The sequence below is a fragment of the Periplaneta americana genome, chromosome 2 (genome assembly GCF_040183065.1).
Source record: "Periplaneta americana isolate PAMFEO1 chromosome 2, P.americana_PAMFEO1_priV1, whole genome shotgun sequence".
NCBI classification, from domain to species: Eukaryota; Metazoa; Arthropoda; class Insecta; order Blattodea; family Blattidae; genus Periplaneta; species Periplaneta americana.
This window is the reverse complement of record NC_091118.1, coordinates 194,162,151-194,169,058: the sequence shown is the minus strand read 5'-3', so window position 1 is coordinate 194,169,058 and position 6,908 is coordinate 194,162,151.

Sequence of the window (6,908 nt, the reverse complement as noted above, 5' to 3'; positions counted from 1 at the left end):
AGTCCTTGTCCTTTGCATTTATTTAGCTATATGGGCATGGCACATCTAAAAGACAAATGCAAATAACTGTAATAGTAGAAGCAGTATTAATAGTATAATAATAATAATAATAATAATAATAATAATAATAATAATAATAATAATAATAATAATAATAATAATATAATCTTGTAATAGAAAAGTAACATTCTACTGGTTTTTACCATGACTACACCCTATCTCTATCTTTTGAAAATTTGATGAAAGATCTAGCAGCTAAGCTAGTTTCTAAAACAAACAAATTCCACATTTAAATGACATTGTGTGCAACTATAATGAGAATAATCATTACGGCGTCACGTGTTTGTTGAAGAACAAAACTCATATCACAGTTCATCGCGCTAATCGTCACCAGTGTTGCCACGACCTACTCACGAAAATCAGGAGAAAATCATCGAAAAAAAACAGGACATTACAGTATATTAATAAACATGAATTTCATCTTTTTATTACAATATTAATTACAAAACAGTGTACTGTAAGAAAGATGATACTGTTGTATTACTATATAGCACTTCCCTAACCAATGAAATGGAACAATTTTGCTAAATATAATTACTGTTATCTCTACTCAGAGTGCGTAACAAAGTACTGCAGTTTTGTTTTTACACTGTAATGTCTTATTGACAACTAGCTGTACCCGTGTGCTCCGCTGCACCCGTTAGAAATAAATATAAAGTAATTACGTAATTAAAATAGGACGTTTGATCCAGGGAACATTCGTGTTTGTTAGAAGGATAAATCGTTTAATATGTTACTTAATTGAAATTGTATTTAAATAATTAAATTGCGATCATTTTGGTCCAGAGGCCACTCATTTGGTGCAATGACAATTCATTTAACATGTTTCTTATTTGTTATTACACGCAACTATAGTTTAATGAAGATTGACATATCATTTAGTTTTATTGTGTAAACTTTATATTACTTGCTATATGGTTCCATTGAATTATGATAATAACTTAATTTTAACCCTTGTTTTCTACGTCTTCAGTAAATAGCGCTTGGCCCACTATGGTTCTGAAACCTTCAAATAACTTAAATAGTGATACAGCATAAACAGTGATATGTAATTATATTTCTTTCTTTCGAAAATGTAAGAATTCACGATCTCCTATGTACCATTGCCATGGAATGAATAAATGTGTTTTTTCTTCCTACTCAAAAATTTTATATTTTGCACATGGGAATTACTGCAGGAACAACAACGCTACAATCTGAGGCGGCGGTGAAAACGTATTGTACTATTATTTTAAAAGTCTATCAGACCTACCAAATTTTGCATAGACTAAAACTTATCGGAAATCATTTTTAAAGAAACTTTTGTTATGTAACATTTTTCACAAAAAAACAATAATAAGCGAGATATTTCGATTTAATTCAGGCCCCGTTAAATGAAGTATTTTGAATGCCATATAGCCTAAAATCTAAATTACAACGAACTTAACTTATATTTCAATTTTCATCGAAATCCGTTCAGCCATTATCACGTGAAAAGGTAACAGACAGACAGACAGACATACAAACAAAATTTTCAAAAAAGCGATTTTCGGTCTCAGGATGAATAATTATACATCTTAACACCAATTATTATTTTTGGAAAAGGGAAAATTACCAGAAATTTTTCGGCTACATATTTATTATTATATTATATTATATTATATTATATTATATTATATTATATTATATTATATTATATTATATTATATTATATTATATTATATTATATTATATGAAAAGTGCGTTGATAACGGATGTACTCCGATAAGAAAGTTTTTAATTTGTTGTGGGGGCTCTTGAATCTCAGAAGCAACAACCTTTACAACAGCGCAACATAATCTGCTTGGCTCATAACCCAATTTTTTTTTTGCATTGCATTTATTGCATATATAGTCTATTTTATGTATTTTAACGCGATTCAATTGAGCATAGTTAAAATTTGAATTATAAAATAATGGATTGCTAAGCTAACGTACTATTACTGCATACTAAATCAATACACTCTCGTTGTTCATTAATTCTCTGAGATTAAAATGAGTGTGTACATAAATATTATTTTAAGAAATACAGAAAACGAATGTACAAAAAAGCCTATCAAATTTTCTGTCCATAGGAATAGTTTAATAGCTTTCGACTATTGCTGTCCAAGGCCCCTTTTTCGAATGTCGTTGCCCAAGGCCCCTTATAGACGAAGTCGTTTGTTATTTTATTGCACCGTCTTAGATGGCGTTATTTTAATTTTAAAACTCATTTATCTCATTAAATATCAGTCCTATCAAAATTTTGTAAAGAATAAAACTTATCGGAAATCATTTGTAAAGAAACTTTTGTTATGTAACATTTTTCACAAAAATCAATAATAAGCGAGATATTTCGATTTATTTAATTCAGCACCCATATAACCCCCCTTTTAAATAAAGTATTTTGAGTGCCATATAGCCTAAAATCTAAGTTACAACGAACTTAATTTATATTCCAATTTTCATATAAATCGGTTCAGCCATTATCGCGTGAAAAGGTAACAAACATACAGACAGACATACAAACAAAAATTTCAAAAATGCGATTTTCGGTTTCAGGGTGGTTAATTATATATGTTAGGACCAATTATTTTTGGAAAATCGAAAATTACCAGAAAAATTTCGGCTACAGATTTATTATTAGTATAGATGTTCGCATTAAACCTGGAATTTTTCGTGTATTCACGAAAGATTTATTTTAAAGGTGATATTAAATACAGTACTGCATTAGCTGCGACTATAACAGACGAAAAATTATCCCCTTTCTTCTTTTACATAACTATCCTTTAGGCTGTTCATAATTTTCCCACTCTGATTTATAATTCTGCGAAGAAGTATTTACTCTTCTTTCTTGCTGGGACAGTTTCACTCATTTTAAAAGATCACTGTGCACGATATGTAACACAAAAATATCATTAGCTACACTTCACTCTCTCACTGTTTCACGTGCACACTATCAGAAACAAACTTCACTACTGAATAAGTTTCGTTCTTCCTCTGTCCCCCGAGTCCCCAAAACAATAATGAAATAACTTAATTCTGTCGTCGATTTGCAAAAGGGGATACGTCCAAAATAACAAAGTGCTGGAAAATCGCTACAAAAAATCATAAACTTAAAATATTAAAATGTTCATGGATCCTGAATGTATGTATCCATAGTGATCTAATTAGAAAAAAAATATATGAACATTTTAATTCAACTTATAGTTTTGCGATTTTCCAACACTTTGTTATTTTCGACATGTCTCCTTTTGCAAATTGACGAGTCATCACCAAAGCTCGGAACTTGGGAACTTGTGTGTCGTGTGCATGAGTAAGGTTACAGGTACAGCGTACACAAGCTCACGCTGCAAGTGCTCAGGGACAGTCGTGTGTACTAAGAAAGTGGTCACATCGAATGGCAGGAAGACGGACGAGGAAACTGTGTCGTGTCGAAGCCAATGACATTCAGATAATTAATTAGAGGTAAACGGTCTGTTTGAAAATAAGAAAATACGTATTATTCGAATGGGTATTGTATACGTTTGAAAATAGATTTCTTAAAATTTAGGTACAGAATTTCGTGGAGGAATTCTGAGCAGATACATTATTTTCTTCGAATGGAGAGTTTATATTTTGTAACTTGTGTCAAACACAAACTAGAGATTGAAAAACGGGCATTCATTGAAATACATTGCAGTCCCTTAAATCGGTGGAAAATTTGTCCATAGCCATGGATCAAGTCGTAGTGGAACCTTCCCTAGTAGTGACATAGAAATTGAAAACTATTTTCGAGACAAATTTAGGATACTTATCTTTCTCAGATAAGAGATCAGCTAGCAACTACTGAAAATCGAACAGGAAACAGTGACAGTGGAAACATTCAATACTTTATTTCGGCCTAAGACTTTATAATACAATTACAAACCATTTTCCAAATTTGAAATTTTTTAAAATTGAAGCTTTTAAACAATAAATTTGTAAGATTATCCACGATATAATATAATATTAACAAATGTATTTTTTTACCTTTTATTTCTGTCTACTATATTCTTGTTTTTATTGAATATCACTGACTTCTGTCGAATTGTCAATTTATATTAAAAGTGTATTTTTCTCTCTTATTCTCTTTCTTCTTTATTCTTGCTCTTGTGTTGTATTAATTGGTTTGAATTAAGTTACTTACTGTATTTAGTAAACTGTCCTTGTAAATTTTATGTTATATTATTGACTAAGACCACACCGTACACGAGCCTGGCTCTTACGGCAGTGGCTAGAAACATTTTTGTTTTATAAATGTAATTTGTATTCAGTAGGTAGCTAGTTAAAGTAAATAAAATAAAATAATTAATTTTGCTCCCGTCACTTCATGTGACGTGGAAATAAGTTTCTTTCGTTTCAAATCATGTTTAACTAACAGACGAAGAAGGTATGGGTTCGAAAAATATTCGAATGCATGTAGTCATACACTGTAATAAAATATACAGAGCAGAACTGTAAATTTGATATATTTTGCATGTTTATTTATATATATGCTATAAAATTACTTGTTTCAACCTACCATAATATTATCATTATGTTGTTCCAGCCAGGAACCACTTTTATAGCAGACCTTACAATACCTCTGTGCTGGAAGCGGGAGTTTGTTGACATTGAAGTCCGGTCGCTTAGCCACGTTCAAAGACACAAGTCCCCAAGTTCCGAGCTTTGGTCATCACATGCTAACGTTGCATGAAGATTATATACTTGAGTGTGTGTATGTGTGAGTGTGAGTGTGTGTAAGGAAGAGGGTTTGGATCCTTTCGCGGTAAGGTTTCAAACATTCGTTTTTCTATCGTTCCGTAATTATGCTTAGACTATCGAGTGGATTGGAGAGACCCATAACTCTGAGCCATGTGTATAAAACATGGTCTTTATTTGCTGTGTGCTGATATCATAATCCGCCGCTGGACTCCAAGCGAAAGCCGACTCCTTGCTTCTTGTAACCATCATTGTGGCGACGCATTATGAGCAGGGAGACAAATGAAAGCATTGACTTGTGTATAAGATGCAAAAATAAGACATGATGACATAATATAGGCCTATGTGTACTAAAGTAATGAGTTGAAAATCCGGGCATAGAACTAGGTCACTGCAGCATGCCAAAAAGGCAGGAGAAATTCGGACTTTTGACAAAAAAATCAGTAGAGAAGTAGATTCAATGGAAAAACAGGAAATCTCCTGCTAAATCAATAGGTATGGCAACACTGATTTCGTCACGTCATCCTTGCTGCCTACAATCCCTGCCGCTAGATAGCACTGGCGAGTCATCCGCCACTTTTACCGTGAACTTTCCAGTATTATCATTGGAGAGCATTTGCTGAAATACAGCAACAGATTCTTGATAATAGATTCCAGTCCGGAGTTACATTAACTGCAGACATCAGAGATGTTATTGTAAGCAGAAGGGATGATGTTTCAAAAGAGCAGTAACAGGATCGTTACCACGAAATTAAGGAAGAAATTAAATTACCATAAAGTGGATAAGTATCAAAATAAACGATGTTATTGAACGTTTCACGAATGAGTGAGACGCAGGCATAAACCGAAGGTATTCAAATGATGACAGAAATACTTACCGTCATTCATTTGTCATAATGTAACGGCTATATGAGTAGCTTAATATCAAAGACGGACATCTGACTTCAATCGAAATTTAGATAACTGTGGTTTTTTATACAATTTTTCATGCTCTTTCCAGTTATAATAAAACCATATGCAAACTCTAACATTACATTTATAAAATAAATTATGTTAAATATTACAAAGAACACTGTGAATTAAAAAATTGCCTCTAGATCAAAACTATGGAGACGACAGATGTCCGTCTTTGATATTAAGCTACTCATATATTTTATGCAAATTTTGAAATGGTTAATGGATATAAATAGAGGATATGAAACTTTGAACACATTATGAAATGTCGTGTCTGTAATCTATTTTGTATTGCAACGATTTTGAGGTCATGCTTTCTGTAGATTATCTCGAACTCGTTTCCATTGTCATGAATAATAGAGTCACTTCCTGTCTTCTGACTGTGTTTACTGATATAAGTTATCACATAATCCATTCAACATGTGACTTCACAATGAGCAAGTCTAAAGTCTGTGTTACCCTTCCCCCACCAGTTACTACTTATTTTACTATTATTATCAGCAACTTCATAAGTTAGTCTCCAATAAGTCCTTCCGATCGCAAAGCACTGAAAATTGTCTTTCCACTTTTTAAGGGTCGTCGTATTTACTTTTTGTGCATATGGTTTGTTTTGTGCTTCAGTAGAGGGTAGTGGTGGTAATAATATTTTGTTTAATGACGCTTTCAACTGCAGCGTAAAAAGTTGTAACGTGGGCGAGAAATGGACAACAAATTTTGCCTGAAGCCATCTTTCAGGAACATGGGTCATTTATTCGCCGTAAAGCTATGACATGGGTCTTCTGGCTTTACTACCGTCCCAGAAGAAGTCATGCTCAGGACTTTATCGTCCTTAAAAAGCCATAACCCTCTGTGAGGATTCAACTACCTCGGAGCCAAACGAAACGAAATTTGCTTTGTGTGGTATACCATTTTTGGCTGGATTTTATTCAAGGGATTTAATTTTGGAAATAGTGTCTTTAAGATATATAAATATCTTAGGATTTTTTTGTTTTATTTTTCCACAGGTTTAACTGTTTGTTATTCTTTTCGTTTATTTTATTATACTTTGTGTGATAATTTTAATATATTAAGTAGGTACAATATGGATGAATATGTATCTTCTTACATGATTTGAAGGCCACTGGCGTGATCTAATGCTTAGCGAGCGGAACTTGTAGGTTGATATTTCGCTTGAAC